Source organism: Phoca vitulina, unplaced genomic scaffold (genome assembly GCF_004348235.1).
Source record: "Phoca vitulina isolate PV1807 unplaced genomic scaffold, GSC_HSeal_1.0 scaffold9, whole genome shotgun sequence".
NCBI classification, from domain to species: Eukaryota; Metazoa; Chordata; class Mammalia; order Carnivora; family Phocidae; genus Phoca; species Phoca vitulina.
The window spans coordinates 32,250,959-32,271,150 of NW_022589712.1; the positions used below are offsets into that span (position 1 = coordinate 32,250,959).

The window sequence follows — 20,192 nt, forward strand, 5'->3', positions numbered from 1 at the left end:
CTTTCTTTCTTTCTTTCTTTCTTTCTTTCTTTCTTTCTTTCTTTCTTCTTTCTTTCTTTTTTCCTTCCTGGCAGATTTGTAAAAAAAAAAAAATTAATGCTATGAAACCAGCTATTTCTTTTCAAAAGATAGATCCTCCCCTACCCCACCCTTTTTTTTTTCCAATATAGAACTTTGGTATTGCTCAAAAGGATATGGGCATGTCAGGTGGCCTTTACAAAATCCTTTTGATAGAAAGAAAAAAATAATCTAGACAGACAGGAAATCACCAGAATTCCTTTAACTCTTAATAATTACTGGAACTGAGAGAGGAGCTTAGAGTATGGTTAACATTCCCCTAAGGAAATGTCAAACTCTCATCAGCAGAGAAGTCTTTTATCAACATCTAGGACTCCAAGGTATGGAGGGACATGAGGAATTTCATAAGCTATTCCAGTTACTTAAAGTTTTGTCAGGCAAACTGAGCCAATTCTAAACATGTGGGTTATGGGTGCAGCCGGTGCCCCCCCATCCCCCAGATCCCTGTCATCTGGCTGCAGGGACCATGCCCCAGCCGGTAGGAGTGTTGGCCTCTGATGGTTCACACCTGCCCCTGTCACAAGCGCAGCGCCCTCAGCTGTATGAGAGTCTCCTGCCTGCAAGGTCACGCCCTGCCCCAGGGAATACCTGACCACAGAGGTACAAAAGGCTGGCCTCTCCTGCGGGGAGACAAATTCTGTGGCACAGTTGTGGCCCAGAGTGTCCCCTGTGGGGCCTGGCTGAAGCCAGGCTACAGCTCATCCTTGCTTAGCTTTTCTCCTCAGTCAGACATCTTGCTTTCCCAACTTTCTTTCTCCAGAGAGCATTCCTTCAACAAACCTCTTCCACAGGAATCTTGGCGGAGGCTCTGCTTCTCAGAAAACCGACCTAAGACAGGGCAACTAGATAAAATGAGACTCTCTTACGTCATTTCCTCCATCCCCTTTCTGTCCTTTTCCTCTCTGCCAGCCAATATTCACATTTTTCACATTTTCGTCTTTTTTTTTTTTAAATCAAAATCTTCCCTCAGAAAAAGATCTGACAGCTTCAGCCTCATACACATTTATGACGTATGAGGCTTAAGGGTCTCTCTCCTGGGGCAGTGGCATTTTAACATAACACAGAGAACATTACTGGAATTAAGGAATTCATTACTGGTGGCTCAAGAGTTTTGAGGGGATGGAGTTAACTTTTCAGCACCTAAGCCAACACATCACAGGTCAGGGCATACTCTGCCTAAACATGTTTCATCTTAATTAGAAAGTGCTGATGTCATTTGTTTTTGCAAAATTATAACCCCTGACATCGCCATGAGTACTCCAAGGGGCCTACCAAGCTCTCTCCATTTTTGGGTAGGCATGAGGGGATTCTGGAAGCAGGAGCCAAGTGTCTCTTTCCCCACTCCTATCTCATGGCCTCATTCCTTCCCTGGAATTAATGAGAATTAGACCTGCTAGTTCAGCATTTCCCAAAGGATTCTGTGTTCAAGCACCTTTGAAAAGTTATCATTTATCTTATCCCCATTTAGGGGGGATTCACAATATCATTAATATATTAAATCTAAGAAATAAGATTTAATATATTAAATAAGTCTAAATGTATTAAATCAAGAATCCTCTAACTTACTGAGCCCAGACTTTTCTAAACTTATCCATAGAATCCAATTTTTCTGGCTCTCAGTTTAGGAAATACCCATCTGTTCCAATTTCCTTATTTTACACATAAGAACCTGAGGCCCCCAGAGTTTAGCTTCTCTGATTTTCCAACTCCCTGGGTGACAGGCAGCTTCAGCTCTGCAATGATGTGACACATCCTGGAGGCGGAGCAGTGGGCCGGGCCGGCGCTGGATGCTGCGCGCCTTTCCTAGTCCACACGGGCTGGCTACACAGTCCGCCTTCGTAGGGTCACTTTATATGGTTAACAATTCAGTGTTTGAAATGTGAGCTTCAGACCTCCTGTTGTATCTGTATAAACAGACAAAACTGTCCCAGACCCAAGCTGACCAAACAAGTGACCTGTTTCCTTTTATTGGGTGTGTCTCTGGGGCTGAAACACGCCTTGGAGGTCTTGGGATTCACCTGTTTTAATTCACGGTCATTCTCTGGTCCAGCGGATCTCAATGACTTTGACGATTCCGGTTTTCTGGGTTTTATCAATGATTTTTTTTTTTTTTACAAAGTGGTTCATATTTTTTTTTTTAAGATTTTATTTATTTATTTGACAGAGACAGAGATAGCGAGAGCAGGAACACAGGCAGCAGGAGTGGGAGAGGGAGAAGCAGGCTTCCCCCTGAGGAGGGAGCCCGATGCGGGACTCGATCCAAGGACCCTGGGATCATGACCTGAGCCGAAGGCAGACGCTTAACGACTGAGCCACCCAGGCGCCCTGATTCATATTTTTTTTAACACTTGGCAATTCTCTATACTTTTACCTTCTGGTTTACATTATCTACAATCACTGTTTAATAACATTTTGGCTTTTTGATCAATGAAGTCAAATGGAAAGGCTCTTGTTCTATGAAAAATCAAAGAGTTTACACTCAAAATAACTTAGGCTTGTTTTTCAGCTCCGAGCACGAGAAGAGGACTCGAGTTTCTTCAGCGGTATGTCACAAAGCCTGCATATTTATAAATAAATTTGAGCCGTGGTGTGTGCGTGTGTGTGTGTGTGTGTGCGTGTGTTCAGAAATAAATCCTCAGGCTTCCTGCTCCCTTTTCAGCTCAGCGGAGGAAACTAGCAAAAGCTGCTATAGCTGGAAAGAAAATCAGCCATTTGATACCCTGTTCCGTATTCAGCCTTTTATCTGTGTCTAAACACGTTTATAAAGAGACCATTAGCACAGCTTGCTTTTGCGCCACAGCAATTGCCGCCGCTGCAGGAGTGGACACACCACGGAGAACCTAACCAGGCGGGGCTGGCGCAGCCACGCCCCCATTCCCTAAGTTCATGCGCAAGTTCAAGGAGGGCAGCCACGCGCCGTCCTCACTGCCCTCTGCATCCTTGCCGCTCAGGATTAGCAGTCTGCAGGTCCGCTTGGGGCATCAGTACCCTTCTCCCCTTCCAGCAACAACAGTGAGAGTGTCTCCTGGTTTCCTGACCTGCCATCCTCCTGGTTCGTTCTCACTGCGTACCAGTGAGGAAGGGAGCAAAGCAAAACGAATAGTCCCACAGTTATATGCAGAAACATAATATTTCAAAGTTAAAGAGGACCTTAAACATCACTTTTTTTTTAATTAACATATAATGTATTATTTGTTTCAGGGGTACAGGTCTGTGATTCATCAGTCTTACACAATTCACAGCACTCACCATAGCACATACCCTCCCCAATGTCTATCACCCAGCCACTCCATCTCTCCCACTCCCCACCACTCCAGCAACCCTCAGTTTGTTTCCTGAGATTAAGAGTCTCTTATGGTTTGTCTCCCTCTCTGGTTTCATCTTGTTTCATTTTTCCTTCCCTTCCCCTATGATCCTCTGTCTTGTTTCTCAAATTCCTCATATCAGTGAGATCATATGATACTTGTCTTTCTCTGATTGACTTATTTCACTTAGCATAATACCTTCTAGTTCCATCCATGTCTTTGCAAATGGCAAGATTTCATTTTTTTTTTGATGGCTGCATAATATATATACAATGCAATATTAAACATCGCTTCTGTGCGTTGAGTTTCACCGGGAAAATTGTGCTATTCCAGGAAGCCATGCCATCCTCCTTTCTTTCCCTAAGCTCTTGCAGCAGGTATGTTTTTGTAGCTGTTGGCAATGTAGCCTTTCCCTTTGCACAACCTCAGGAGTGATTTAAGCCTCCACGTGTGTGTGCACACACATGTTGTTTAGAGGGTAGGGAGTGGGAGGCAGCATGAAAAGGAAGGCAGAATAAAGGATGGTGATGAATTGAGTTCAGAGTCGGCTGAGAAATACTTTGGGTCCCATGGAGGATTCCAGAAGCCCCATGTTATGGGCTTAAGAGGCCATTGGCCAAGGCTGAGGCCCAACAGGCTTTAGCTGGAACAACAGCTGGAGCAACCCCTTTCCCCAGTGTGCTGGGGGGGTTTCCTTCCTGCTCCCCCCCATACCCCACCCCTTTAATTAAACAAATTTAAAGTAGGGCACACGGGTCTTCAAGAAAATTGTTAAACAACTAGAAGAACAGATGTTATCGCCTGAAAAGGAAGTATTCGTTTTGGTGAAGTAAATTTGTGTGTTTGTGTGGCCAGAGCGAATTCTGAGCAGATTTTGTGTTCTGCTTCTCCAGGAACATAATTGTTTTCTCTGTGTGGAATTATTGCTCATTCCTGGGGAGATTCAATTGTTCACTTGTATTACTTTGCTGGGGCTGCCGTAACACAGCATCGCAGACTGGGTGGTTTAAACAACAGAAATTTATTTTCTTACAGTTCTGGAGGCTAGAAATTCAAGATCACGGTACCTAGTCCCCTCCACCCACATGCACCCCCTTGTCCACAGTTTCACTTCCTGTGGTTTCAGTTAGCCAAGGTCAAACCACAGAAGCAGATGATCCTCTGCTGTGAGGTGAGCAGTAGCCTAAAGTTACAGCACAGCGCCTACATCACTCAGCTCAGTCCATCCCACCGACTTGCGAAGGCGTTTTATCATCGCACACCCTCACAAGAAGAAGAGAGGTGAGTGCTGCACAATAAGATATTTTGAGAGAGAGAGACCACATTCATTTTTTTATTATGGCATATTGTTATAATCATTCTATTTTATTATTAGTTATTGTTAATCTTTTACTGTGCCTAATTTCTAAATTAAACTTTATCAGAGGTATGTACGTATAGGAAAAAAACAGTATATATAGGGTTCAGTGCTATTCATTGTTGTAGACATCCACTGGGGGTCTTGGAACGTATTGCCCACAGATAAGGGAGGACTACTGTATTGGCAGAGTGATTTCTTTTGAGGCCTCTCTGTTGGCTTACAGATGGTCACTTCCTTCCTCTGTTTTCATACAGTCTTTCCTTTCTGTGTGTCTGTGTCCTATTGCCTTTTTTTTTTTTAATTAAGTAGATTCCACGCCCAGCATGGAGCCCAAAGCAGGGCTTGAGATCACAACCCAGAGATCAAGACCTGAGCTGAGATCAAGAGTCAGATGCTTCTGGGGCACCTGGGTGGCTCAGCCGTTAAGCGTCTGCTTTTGGCTCAGGTCATGATCCCAGGGTCCTGGGATCGAGCCCCGCATCGGGCTCCCTGCTCCGCGGGAAGCCTGCTTCTGCCTCTCCCTCCGCCTGCTTGTGTTCCCTCTCTCGCTGTGTCTCTCTCTGTCAAATAAATAAATAAAATCTTAAAAAAAAAAAAAAAAGTCAGATGCTTCACCAACTGAGCCACCCAGGTGCCCCCTAATTTCCTTTTTTTATAAGGACACAAGTCATATTGGAATTAGGGCCCATCTTCATGACTTCATTTTAAATTAATTTCCTCTCTAAAAGCTCTATCTCCAAATACAGTCACATTCTAAGGTACTGGGGGTTAGGACAAGACATGAATTTTGGGAGACACAATTCAGCCATTAACATCACCTGGTATATGTAGGAAGAAAAAAAAAAAATGAATTGGACTATAGTCCTGGCATCTCCATCTAAACAATGAGAAATATAATTGATATTCCCATCCGATAAATGGTGATGTTATTAGTGACCAAAATGTACTGATGTTATATCACTGTATTCTGAAGTAATTCTATTGAGCAAGAAGATGTTGCTATGGGCAAAGGTTGGGGGTTCACCTGAAGAGATTGAACATTCTCACTGTCAGTCATCTGGAGATGTGCTTTTTGTAGAACAGGAATAGAACTCAGGGAAGCAAACCATAGATTAGGAGAGTCTCAAGAGAAATGGGTCTGATGTCCAAGACATAGACAGATTCGCCATGCTCTCAGCGCTGGGATAAGTCAGCCCCTGCTACAAGGACGAAGCCATGTAGCATTTTTGCTGGTTATGCCACTGGTCAATAGGGCTTGGTGGCAGCTTCCATCTAACCAGTGGGATTAATATTCACCACCCACATTTGCCCAGTTGCTGGCTTGGGGCAGGCAGGGGTGAGGGGTCTTGGACCACAGGAGCGCCAAGCCCATTGCTTGATTTTCATCCTCTTTACAAGGCAACAGTTTGTTATTTTTTTCTTTTTTTAATGTTTAATTGTGATAAAATCATACAACCTAAAATGTACTATTGTAACCATTTTTAGGTGTGCAATTCAGTAGTATTAAGTACATTCACATTTTTGTGCAACCAAGCCTCAGGTTCTTTTTATCTTGCAAAACTGAAACTCTGTACCCATTAAACAACTCCCGATCCTCCTGTCCCCTCAGCCCCTAGCAACCACCGTTCTGCTGTCTGTCTATGGGAATATAACTACTCTAGGTACCTCATGGAAGTGGAATTGGACAGTATTCATCTTTTTGCAACTGTCTTATTTGACTCAGCATAATATCCTCAAGGTGGTTGTAGCATGTGTCAGAATTTCCTTCCTTTAAAGCTAAAGAATATTCTCTTGTATGTAAACACCACATTTTGTTTATTTATTCATCCCTTGATGGGCATTTATGTGGTTTCCCCCTGTTGGCCCCTGTGAATAATGCTATGAACACGGGTTGAGACGCTGCTCTCCATTACTTTAGCTATGTACCCCCAAATAGAATTGCTGGACCAATATGGTAACTCTGTTTTTGTTTAAGGATCTTTATTTTTAAGCCAGGTAATATATTCACTTGGTTCAAAAATCGAAATGATATCGAATGCTTTGCACTGGGAAATCTTAATAATCCATGCCTCTTCATCATCACAACCACCAACTGTAACTAACCACATATATCATTTTTTATATTCTTCAAATATGTGTATATGTCCTTGTTTTCTAAGGCCACAGGTAGCTGTGGCAAGCAGGATTTTGGCCCCCATGATCTTCACCCCCTGTATCTGTGAATATGTTTCATTACACAGCAAAATGCACATGGCAGAGGGAATTAAGGTCATGGGGCCTAAAATAAGGAGATTATCTTGGATTACAGAAGTGAGGGCCAAGCTAATCACTTGAGCAGCAGAAGAGACAGGAGAGGTAAAGCAGAAGTGGAAGTCAGAGAAGCAAAACCTGGGAAGGACTCAATGTAGCTGACTTTGAAATAGAGAAAGTAGGCCGTGAGCCAAGGAACGCAGGCAGCTCTGGAAACCGGGAACTGTTGTTGGGTTGGGTTGGGTTGGGTTGGGTTTTCTCTCAGAGTATTTACATCCTGGTGATGAGCTGAGGCACACAGAGACAATCCATAAGGAAACAAGCACAGATGGCCTGTTATGGAGAAAAATAAAGCAGGGTGTGAAAGTGCCAGAAGCCGGGAGGACAGGTGTAATTTTACATAAGGTGGCATTTAAGTAGACACCTGAAAGAAGGATATCTGGATATTTGGAGGGAGATACAGTTCATTTCAAAGTTCTGCTCCATTTCTTTTCTTTTTAAATATTTTATTTAAATTCAATTAGCCAACATATAGCACATCATTGGTTTCAGATGTAGTGTTCAATAATATACCAGTTGCGTACAATACCCAGTGCTCATCACATCACGTGCCCTCCTTAATGCCCATCACGTGCCCTACTTAATGCCCATCACCCAATTTAATGATTCCTCAAATGTTTATTAAGCGCGCACTACGTACCCAGCACCAAATAATGCAAAAAGGAATGTGATCTAAGGCATGGTCTTAGATCTCCTCTGCCTTTGAGTTTCTAGACCAGAAGGGAAAGATTGGCAGTAAACAATTCTCTGAAGAGTTCAGTGTGTTTGGGTGGAGGTCCATGGGAGAGAGGGAATACAGAGACAATCTGATCACTCATCTGAAAAAGCTTCAGAGAAAGTGTCACAGGAGCTGAGTCTACAAGGAAAGCAATTGTTTACCAGGAGCTGGGAAAGGGCATTCTGGGCTCCAGGGAGCAGTCTGCTGGAGGGCCAGGGGAGCTGTATGTGGGTCATTCAGCAAGGATGGGTGGAGTTCCGAGGGGATTGTCAGAGGGAGGGGGTTTGCATAGGAAGTCAGGGCCCCATGTGGAAGTCCTTACATGCCATTCTAAGATTCATACCATGTTCTGTCTTTGATGAGGAGCTTCCAAAGGAGTTTAAGTGGGGTAGCAGGGTAGTAGAAATTACTAAGGCAACAAGAATGAAGACAAGATCGCAAGGAGTCCAAAAACAGAACCTAAGCAGAAACTTAGCTTGTATTCTCTCTAGATTAGTTAAAAGGATGAAACAAAACTTTGAGAGATAAATATTTAATTGCAATATTGAGGAGCTGCTACTTAGGAAAAAATATTGAAATTAGGTTTGACAGTTTCTCTTTTTTACACAAATCTGATCAAAGACACATTTAAATTGGCAATTACAAACAGTCCATGTCATCACGCTTACCGTGGCATCTAGAGTTACCAAAATGGAATTCTTGGCCCTTATGTTCTCCTTTGCTCGATGGATAGATTCTTCAACTTTGGATTCTTCAAGGAGAGATGAAAGCTAAACTCTATGGCACCCACAGAGAGTCATCTTTTTAAGTGCTTTTTCATATTGTAAATGTGTCTTTTCAGGAGGAGTTTGCTTTGTGTCTACAAAGGTGTTAAGCAGCAATGCATTTCACACTTGATAATTGGTTTTCTTTTGGCCTGACCTTCAATCTACTACTTAGCAGAGTAGATCTATACTTCCAATTGAAAGATATTAGAGACACAATTCTATTGGGGCTGGCAGTTAAGCTAATAATCCTTCCCATTAATCGACACACCAGAGTTTCATGGCAGAGATCACCCTTTGCAACTTTAACTCATTTGTGCTTTCTTGTATATTGTTTCTTTCTTAGAATGAGATCCTTTAAAAAGCCAAAGCAGGGTGAAGCAAGCTGAGAAACGCATAACGTGTGATAGATGTGGATATTATTGATTCTTCCTACCCCCGCAGAAGAGAAGGTATGAAAACTCGTGAAACCACTGGCCACAGCCTCTTCCAAGGCCCTCCGCCTAATTTTGCACTTGTGCTTTCCGATCCGTGAAGAAGGCCGCCCCGTTGTTCATATGCGGACACTAGACAATGTGGACTGTTAAACCTGTGTAAATCAGGCCACACCAGCCTGGGAGTAAGTCAGACCCAAAAGAGAGTTTTTCTGATTGCACGGCAGCTTGTTCTGCGGTCGTTTCAGTCCTCCTGAAATGCCTTCCAAATATTTACAGAAAGTTCCAGGAGTATCTCATATGTTTCCCAAGCTAAATTCTCTTAGCAATGACAGTTGTCACTTTCCTCCTGCCTGTCTCTCTTCATAACAGAGAGGGGTCTTGCCACTGTTGACAGGAAGAGTTGCACTCAGCCGTTGATACCAGGTCCTCTGCTGGTGCCCACCCTCCCCCAGTCAAAGCAATCCGGGCCAGTGCCGAGCAGGGAAACTCCTGCCTTGAGGGCACCATCTCCCTAACCTGTCACCATCTCCTGCGACTGGGGCTTTCTCTCTCACAACCCTTCTCCCTGCTCACCCTAGGTCTCAGCCTTGGTGCCATAGGGGCTGGCCTGGAAGACATATGAGAGAGACATCAGGCTGTCCTTGAACCGGCTCGGCTCTTTCTTCCCCTACTGTGTGTTCTTTCTCAAGAGGACCTGTGGTCCTTCCGGTAACATACACTCTCAAAGATTCCACTCCACCAGGCTTATGTAGACATTCCCAAGGATGGAATGGTGGGAGAAAGGAAAGCCATGGGACAAGGGCATACCACCCACAGCAGTAATAGGCGTGGCAACGCGTGGGCTGGGGGCTTGGGCTCTAGACTCGGCTGTCTGAGCTCTGATCCTGAGGTGCTGTAAATAGCTCTGCAGCCTTCAGCAAATCAGGGTGACATTTCTATGCCTCAGTTTTCTCATCTGTAAACCCGGCATAAAAATCACACTTACCATATGGGGTTGCTGTAAGGGCTAAAGGAATGGATGTATATAAAATGGTTGGGAAATGATGCTTTATGGAAAAGGTACAGGAATTTGGAACACTTAATTGAAGCACGGAATTAATTTCTATATTTAAATGGTCATTTTATTTGCTTAATAAAACTTTTTTCTGGGGTAATAGCAACAGAAATCCATTGAAAAATTTTAAATATTCAGAAAGAGGCAGAGTGAAGAGAACCATCCACTTTCCCCTAGTCTCTGGCCAGTGAGATGGCTCCAGACACAAGGCTGCCATTGTTCGGGTACCCTTCTAGGGTGCACTGTGTGTTTATGCAGTGCAGGTTTAACTTGTTAGCAGTCTCCAGGTTTAGAAAGGTGACTGCCAGGACAGTGATCAGCTCTGCTAGAACGTGCCCTTGGGGAATTGGCCATCTGGAGGAACAGCAGATAGACGACAAAGCACCGGGGAGCCTGGAGAAAGTGAAGTGGGGGCAAGCAGAAGGAATTCTGTCACGGACAGAAAAAAAAAACAGAAGTAATTCTGACAGGGGTGAAATAGCTAGTGGACAATGTCGCTGAGACTCAAAGCATGATTTGGATCCTCTTAGAGGTACATCTGTACTACAAATTTCATGCAGAATCTAATCCAAAAAGTGTAAACTTTGCAAAGAAACTTGAGGTAAACAGGATGATTTTGCTCTATAATGTTGGATATGTGCCAATCATATTATTTTCTTTTTCTAAACTAAATTAAATTGACCTTTGAGCCTAGAGGATGATACCTGAGATCTGTCGTTGTCATAAGACCCCTCTTCACAGAATGCTTGACAAAACTCAAAAAAGACTTTCTGGTCTCCAGGCTGCCATGGCCCCGTGAGGAAGCTTTCTGTCCTAGCCCACTGGTCCATTTACATGGGGGCAGCCCTGCTCCCTCCAGGCCCTGGCCATGAGGATCTTGTTCAAGTACCCAGACAGGCTGAGGACTCAGTGCTCAGGACCCATGCCTCCCCATCTGGGGTCCTCCCTGCACACAGAACCAGAGTACCCCCCAAACCTGCACGCACACGAAACCCTCTTCCCCTTCCAGTGAAGAGTTGCCTCTCCAGTCTTGGCTCCTTCCAATCTGTTCTCCCCACTGTGGCCCAAATGACTTTTGTTGTTTTTGTCCGTTGTGTGTTTGCTCTTTACTAAAATTTACATCAATATAACCATGCTTTCAAAAAAACATTCATGTCATTTAATGCAATGAAATTTATTTTAACTTACCCTGTGCAAATTTGAACCAAAAGCTGTCCATAACTTAAGTTTACAATAAATAAACAAGTTATTTTGTTTTTAAAAATCTATTATAATGGATTAAAATCTATGTTTTTTATGCTGCTAAAGCAGGCAGTAAGAACTATGAGAAATTTACCATTGGTTTACCTTTTTTTAAAAATGAGAAAAGAAAAACAAGTTCAAAAATTGGTGCAACAAAGCAATTTCGTCATGTGTCAGGGCCAGCTTATAATTTTTCAATAATTACCGTGTAATTTGGGAGTGTAAGAAGCCTGTTTGCACCCATGTATTAGTTTCCTAAGGCTGTCATAACAAATTACCACAGACTTGGTGGCTTAAAACAGCAGAAATGTATTCTCTCACAGTTCTGGAGTCCAGAAGTTTGAAATCAAGGTGTCAGCAGAAAAGCTCTAGGGGAGGCTCTTTCCTGACCTCCTTCAGCTTCTGGTACCTTCTGGCGTTTCCTGGCTTGTGGCAACCTAATCTCTGCCTCTGTCTTCACATGCTCTTCTGTCTGTGTCTCTATGTTCGAATCTCCCTTCCTTCCTCTTAAAAGACCCCAATCCCTGGATTTAAGGTCCACCTTAAACCCAGGATGATTTCGTCTGCAGATCCTTAGCTAATTACATCTGCAAAGATCCTATTTCCAATAAGGTCACATTCTGAGGGGCTGGGTAGACGTGAATGCTGGGAGGACACTCCTCAACCCTCTACAACCCATGAAACAACTTCGTTAGCTTGTGTATTTACTTATGATTGCATGTCGAGTATAAACATACATAAACCAAGATCCAAGTAATTTCCTGAATCTGAGTTAGCAACTTCAGTTCATTCATCTGCTGAGATTAACAAGAGAATTCAACTTATTGGCTGTCAGTATTTCTGATTTTTATTTTTAAAAAGGGCATTTTTACCATACTTTCTCAAGTCCAGACAAGTAAATTAATTATAGCACTGATGAGAATACCTTCTGCATTCAAACGTGTGTCAGATAGCACGCCATGAAGTCACCTGGGTTTCGGGTCATAAGCACGGAGTGCTCTAAAACAAACCTGGCTGTACCACACACCTAGCCCACCCATCGATGATATGCTCATTGCTCATAGACAAAGACCTAACACTGAACGTGAACTTCCGTGGTCTGAGCCCTTTTCTGGCCAAATCCCTGAAAAGGCCTCCCCCTCCTTTCCAGGCCCCCTCACACCGGTGCTTTTACATCTATTTGAATGATTATCTAAATAATGTCGATGAGCCCAATGAAGATGGAGACGAAGTCTGTTTGCTGTTGTGTCTCCAGCATCCGACACAGAGTATGGCACGTAATTGATATTCAGTAGACTTATTTGTTGAATGAGTTAACAACTGAAACTCTGAACCTCGTCCATCCGTACTGTCTCATCCCGCTTTGTTAGGTGGTATCAATACGTACACTCCCAGCAGACCTGCAGTCAACGCAGAGCAAAATCCTTAGGTAATCAGCAGCCTCTGTTTCCTCTGAGAAAATGATCAACTTGAACAAAAGCCGAGGCTGGAGAAATGAGGACAAACACTACTTTCGCACAGTCAACAGAGATTTTCACAGCATGCTATCGCTTTTTCCCCTTTTGGAAAATTAGCAATCTCCTCTTGCGTGAGCGGGAGGGATGCCAGGGAAGGAATCAACCAGGAACTGGGCAGGGGACCCTATTGAGTAGCAGGATATGATATCAGCTGACAACTTGTGAGCCCATCCTCCGGGTCCCCCTGCCAGGTCGTATTTGAATTGGTCCCATCTTCCCCGAGAGCAGGTGCCCCTTTCTGCATGAGAAGCTGACAGCCTGGTGCCTCGAGGCTGCTTGCCAACTCCCAGCCAAGGCTTTGTTGGCCAAAGCACCAGGGAGTCTTGGTCTCTTAAAGCCAAGCGACCCGCTGTTTAAATTTATGTTGGCCTTCAACTGCCACAAAGGCAATCTGCTGAAAAGTTTATTTCAAGTTGAAATGAAAAGGAAACATCTTAAATGAATCCAGCTGTTTGTTTCAGTTCTCATTTTTAACTAGTCGAGTCAAGCACATTGATCTTCACGGGGGAAGAGGGCTGCAGATGGATACAGCCTCCATTGATTTCCCTCCATTGATTTTGGGGGGAAAATTCAGTCAAGTAACCAAAACGTCATTTCTGGGTAGGAGTCTCCATCTTTGGGATTTTAATCGGGAAATAATGAAGCCCTCCAGCTGACTGAGGAGGAATTAGGAAATGATTTTCCTTCTTCTCATGAGCAAGTGGTCCACTAGAAATGATGTAGAGAAACCCCTGAGGGTAGCTTCTGTGTTTTTAGGGACATCCTTCTAAGTCGCTATCACAGCGCTTTCCCAAACTTGTTTATGTCACGGCACACATTAACAATGATGGTCTTTGCACAGCACACATTAATAAACAGATGGGGTCGTGTTTTAAGGGTAACTGAAGTAAAAAGAAAGTTCCTGATTATCATGGTAATTTTACTAATAATTAACTGAATTCTGCAGAAAATGAAGCAAATATAGACTTTGCTGGAAGCTAGGGAGCTACCCACTTCCCCACCTACCCTCTCACAGGTATCTACACCCACAACCACCACTAGCCAAGCTCTCCTGAATTACTGGCTGAATCTGCACTGGGGCTTGCAGCCGGGCCCGGTGGGCTGGGGGTGGGTCCCCCAGCAGAGACGATAGCCAATGAACTACATGTAGACCAAAAGCCCGTAGGTGTCACACTGTACATCATGATTCTCACCCAGAAGTGATTTTGTTCCTTCCGCCCCCCAGCCCGGGCCAGGGGACACGTGGCGATGTCTGGAGATATTTCGACTGTTGCCAGTTCTAGTGAGTAAGGCCAGAGTGGCTATTAGACATCCTACCACGTATAGACGAGCTCCCCACAAGGAAAAATCATCTAGTACAAATGGCCCTCATAAAAGGTTGAGAAACTCTGCCCTCCCTCAACACGTAGTGAGCGAGAGGGATGTCCAACAGAAGGAGAATGTTCTGTCTCTGTGAATGACCATGTCTGGCCAGAGACCATGCCGTGTTAAGAGGAAGTCTGCAAAGAAATACGCATGTGCAACGTTGTCTGCGAGCCGGTGCTTAACACAGCGTGTCGAGGCTCATGCTGCCGGTAACGGTTTGGACCTCTGTGCCGGTGACTCTGCGAGTCCTGCAGACCACTCCCGCCAGGACCGGGGCACATCCGCCCTCAGAGCCTCAGGAGCACGCGGTCGTGGTGGAATGACTGCGATTTGTTTGAAACTGCAGGCCTTCGCCATTCACAGGCAAATAGACACTAAAGCTGGTTGTAAAGAGCATGTGTTCTGTTTCTCCCAGTTTTACGGAGATATAATTGACATATTGTGGTAGTTGAAGGTATAGAACGTGCTGATTTGATATCTGTGTATAGTGCAAAATGGCCACCACAGTACATAGTCTAGTTAACATCCATCACCACACGTAGTTACACACTTCCTTCCCTTGTGGTGAGAACTTGTACAATCTACTCTCTGAACAACTTTCGGCTGTAAATACAGTATTGTTAACTCTAGTCTCCTTGTTGTACACTGTATCTCCAGGACTAACTTACCTTATAACTGGACGTTGGTACCTTTTGACCACTTCCAACCATTTCGCCCACCCCCCACCTCTGGCAACCACCAATCTGTTCTCTGTTTATATGAGTTTGGTTTTCTGAGATTGCACGTTTAAATGAGATAATACAATATTTGTCTTAAGAACAGGTATGCTTTATTCTGGCTTATAACCTAGTATTTGTTCCATGCTAGTTAATACTTCTGAAGAACACTATGAAATGCCTTGCTTTCAGAGTGAAGAGATAATGGCCTCAAAATACATTTGTAGAAGAAAACCCTTGCTAAATTCACTATTTGTATTTTCTATACACTAAATGTATTTTCACAGGGAAAAGCAAAAGCATTCAGTTAGCCTTACAACTTCCAAATCTAAATCTCCAACTCTGACCCCCTGTGTAGCTTCTGGGTACTTCTGTCCATCTGGAGCCCTGTTTTGGGGCTAGCAAATTCCCAGCCAGGCCCCACCCTGCCAGGGGCAACCAAGGCACTCAGGATTGCTAAATTAGGCCCCTCCCTCTGCTTAATCCTGCCACCATGCACCAAGGTTTTGATAGAACTACTCAGGACAGGGCTGGGTGAGCTGGGGTATGAAGGGAAATCTGCCTTCCCATCTAAACACAAATGGAGGCAGAAGACCTTCTGTTGTTGGGCCCGCCCATATCCCTTCCCCTTGAATTTACACCTGAGAAGGTGAAAGAAGAAAACTAAAACTCTGCTCCTGCCCTTTTCCTCCCCTTTCATTCCCTGTGTTTACCCCTCAGGCCAGAAGTTTCTGTCCGCAGTTTTACTTCCCTGTCTTGTGGGTAGGTTCTTCCTTGACTAGGCTGGTGGCCCGGAAAATAGGCTGTGGCCCTTCCTTTTTCTTCCCTGCTCCAACCTGAAGGCTAAGCAGAATGATGTCTGGAGAGCAGGAGAGGGACCCCATAAGAGAACTTAAGAAGAGAGACAATCTTTAGCATTATACCATTATATGATATATGATATTGCTTCTTTACAACTGAGAAAACGAGGGTCAAAAGGACATAGTTTCAGAGTTAGTGGGTGGTGGGGGCAGGATTCAAACTCAGTTCTCTCGCAGGTAAGAGCTATGGAAAAACACAGCGGGAGACTCAGAGTCCACCTCTCATTAGCTCTGTGATCTCTTTATGCCTCAGTTTTCTTATCTATAAAATGTTGGTGACGACAATAGCACCTGTTTCCTGGGAATGTTATAAAGATCAACGGAGTTAATATATGGCAGTATAATGCAGGAGACAAATGTCAGGAGGAATTATTGTGATAAATGCTGCACCCACCACGTTGGTGATGAGAGTTCACTCTCGCACACAGGTAATGCTGGGGTTCTGTTCCTCCATTGTTTTCAGAAATTAGGCTGCTTAATGAACAGCTCCATTAGCTGTATGAGTGATTAATCTCTGAAATCATTATCTAAAGAGATATTGCTATTACATCTCTACCTTTTAGATTCCAGACTAAGTGTTTGTTCAAAAGCATAATCTCATTCCCAAGAGCTGCAGGTTGGACTGGTTTAGTCACTGCAATTACTCCTAAAAGCATATTTCATAAAAATGTATTTGTGAGTATAGTGTGAGTTTTCTTTAGAGGAGGTTTACTTTCCAATTAGGCTTGATTTAGTCTATTATTAACAGAATTGTATATTATCCTAGCGCATGTCATCACCCATCTTCTCTGGGAAAACTGTGCTAGTACTCTCATTATTATTCATTTCTCTCCTTCTGTATTTATCATGTAGGTTACACAGTTAATACTCAGGTCATTGGCTCTACCTCCCATAGTGGACACGTGATGAGCACCCCCTCCCCTTCTGCCAACACTTCAACAGTTAATAGGACACTTCTTCACTAAAGGGAGTGCTGTTCAGGTGGTTAGGATGGGACTGAATCTCCAACAAACCAGATCCCCTTACAACAGTGACTGGCTCAGGGACAGGCACATGGCAGAGCCTGGGGAATAAGGGTCTTCCCAAGGACTTTTCTGCAAGAGCTTTCCAGGGAAACATCTTCAGGGGGTTCCTAAACAGTAGGTGTGAGCCTTGATTTCTGGCAGCCATCTTGCCAGTGATCTGGGGAACACCTGCCAAGGAATGAATCCAAGCAGAGACATAGTGAAATAGAAAGAGTGAACAAGAGCCCTGACAATATCTGAACTCGAAACCTGGCCAGTCTTAAAGCCTGCTACATCCCAGGTATGTTTCAATAAATTCCTCCTCTACCTCTAATTTATTTATTTTGTTATGGTTTGAGTTGGGTGTCTGTCACTTGCAATTAAAGGCATCCTAATTTGCAGCCCAACTGAACATTTGATTTTTATCTCTGTGAAAGTGAAGCACATCATAAGTCTAGTGTCTGATGCCACAGACATATACTAGTCCCCTCCATCCATGATTTCACTTTCTACTTTCAGATACCTATGGTCAATGGAAGACTTATCGTCATAAGGTCAGCAGTAGCCTAACACTACTTAGCGCTGCCTACATCATGTAGACATTTTATCATCTTACATCATCACAAGAAGAGGAAGGGTGAGTACAGAACAATAAGATATTTTGAGAGAGAGACCACATTCACATAACTTTCATTACAGTATATTGCTATAGTTGTTCTATTTATTATGAGTTATTATTAATCTCTTACTGTGCTTAATTTACAAATTAAACTTTATCATAGGTATGTATGTATCAGAAAAAACATAGTATATATAGGGTTTGGTACTATCTGCAGTTTCAGGCATCCACTGGGGGTCTTGGAATGTATCCCGCATGGATAAGGAGAGAAAACTGAACCTTCACTCAATAGGATATCATCAGTGAGATAATCTCAATGGTTGAGGGCCCACAGACTCAATGCCTGTTGAAGAAGAGTCAAAGCCCAGGGCATGGTTATTAACTACCCGCCCCCCCATCTCTTCTTTCTTTAACTCTTTCGTGGAGGCTGCTGACCTTGGTTTCCTCTTGGATTTCAAGTATTATCCTGCATTTTTTCAGTACAGTGGAACCAGGATTCCTGGAGCCTTATGTGATATTAGAAAAACCAGTTGTCTCTTAGCTTCTTTATCTTCATCTATCAAGTCAAAGTGATGGACTAATCTTGGAAAATCACTGTTGCTCTTATGAAATCACTATGATTCTTATGTCTTAGTTGTTCCCTGCATTTGTCTCATCCTCCCACATAAATCATAAGCTCTTTCTGTACAGAAATAAGACTTTAAACTTCTTTTGTGTCCTCAGCATGTTTGGTTTATATCACTCAGAATATTTCGGTTGGCCAGATGGAAATGTTTTTGAAAATTTTTTTTTTTATTAATAAAGCAATTGAAAATAGAGCGGTGAGAAAGTAGAGTGGTTTTTTATTGCTCTTGAAGAAAAGGGGGTTGAAGAACTCAGAAACTTCCAGTTATTAGAATAAAATCTCCCAGACTAGTACCAATAGTTGGAGCAGAGATTCCATCAAAAATATAAAAGCTTAAACCACAGGATAATAATTTCTTAGGACAAGATTACTCAATATACATTTTTTTTAACATTAGTTTTCCTCATTATAGAGTTAGTAACAATTCTTTTAAGTTCTGGAAATCAGTTTAAAAAGAAAAGAGAGGCACCTCTTAAGCTTAAGCATCTGCCTTCGACTCAGGTCATGATCTCAGGGTCCTAGGATTGAGCTGGGAGTCCAGGCTCCCTGCTGAGGGAGTCCAGGGAATCTGCTTCTCCTTCTCCCTCTCCCTCACCCCTCCCTCTCCTTCTCTCACGCGCACGCACACACATGCCCTCTCTTCTCAAATAAATAAGTCAAATCTTTTTTTAAAAAAAAGAAAGAAAAGAAAAGAAAAATCTTTTGTAATAATTTCATGCAGAAAAAAATGAGTATTACAATTTGATCTATTATTTTCAATCTTTTTGGGAGGGACTACTATTTTTTTCCATCCCCAAATAGGGAACAAATGGTATGCCCTACAATTTTTTTCACTTAATATTATGAAACACTTCTTCACACCATGATTTTTGAAATCATTTTTGATGGTTACAAAATATCCCACCCTGGAGGCAGACCATAGTTTATTTGCTTTTCCCCACCTTTGAGAGACATTTAAAGTCATTTCTGGTTTTTCTTATTATAGATAACATTTCAGTGAACATTCTAGTATATAAATCTTTGTGTGCACCCTCTTTTATTTCCTTAGTTGGCATTAATTAATTAACTCATAACTTAATAATTATGATTGTGATGTAAGATAATGAATTCATTAATTGACTCATGGAAAACATTGAGATATTTAACGACCAAAGTTCTTGAAGAGGGTTTCCCAGCAAATGCTGAAGCAGTTTCGATGCTGCTTCTTGTAGGGACCCTCACTTAAAGCCGAGTGTAGAGCATGAGTGTGCAATTTCGCCAACGTGATTTGGAGAGAGGCCTTGGTGCTGAGGTCCATGCTGTAGAATCTGCTGGAAATATCCTCAGGATTCAATCTCAGGATGACCCTGATGCTCAGAAGTACGCTGTCCACCCAGCATTCACCGTCACAAGAGCTTCACCATCTGATGTTATTATCATGTGACATTAATAAATTATTTCACTCCCACACCTTGCTGCACAATTTACCAGGTGCTTTCACATGCACTATGTGATTCCTACAGCACACATCATATCAGGAATATTTCATCTCATTCCTAGGTGAAGTAAATGAGGATCAGCATTCTCTCTCAGAAAAATAAATCTGTCAAACCCCATTCTCTCTTTTTGTAAGTCTCTGTGATGGGACATTGTATTACGTGTACTTTGACCTTTGCAGTGAAATCCTCCATGGTAGAAGCACTCCTCAGCATGTGGCCTAAGATCCCTCCCGAGCTGACCCCAGCCTTGCTCTCTACCCTCTTCTCTTACCTCATCTTCTTCTCGTCTCCTGACCCATCGTGCCCTGCATACCTCCCCGTGGGCCCTTCCTCATCCTTTGAGGCCTCTCCTTTCATTGCCTGATAAACTACTCTCATCCTCATAGACTATTTCAAATGGTACCTTTTCAAGAGACTCTTGAACTCTTGAAGATACAGGTTTTTCACTGAGAGTCCAGGGCCCTGTATTCCAACACTTACTGCCTCATCTTTGTATTGTGTTTGATTACATGTGCTTTTCTCCAACTAAATGAAACCCCCTTCAGGAAAAAATCATTTCTTATTTATCTCTGTAGTCCCATACCTGGCATACTGCCTGGCACAGGGTAGGGGCCTTGATGGTTGAATGAGTTTGGGGACTGGGCCTCAGAGGCTCAGTGTGCACTAACAGGGTCTAGGGATCCAATGGGAGCTCCCAGACCACCACAAGAATAAAAACATTTGGAGAAAAGCAGTAATGT

At 43.2% G+C, this 20,192-nt stretch overlaps 1 pseudogene; it reads right to left on the reverse strand.

Moving 5' to 3' along the window:
- LOC116634703 overlaps window positions 1-19,830 on the reverse strand; it is a 25,616-nt pseudogene extending 5,786 nt beyond the window's left edge.
- Between the last annotated feature and the right edge of the window lie 362 nt (window positions 19,831-20,192).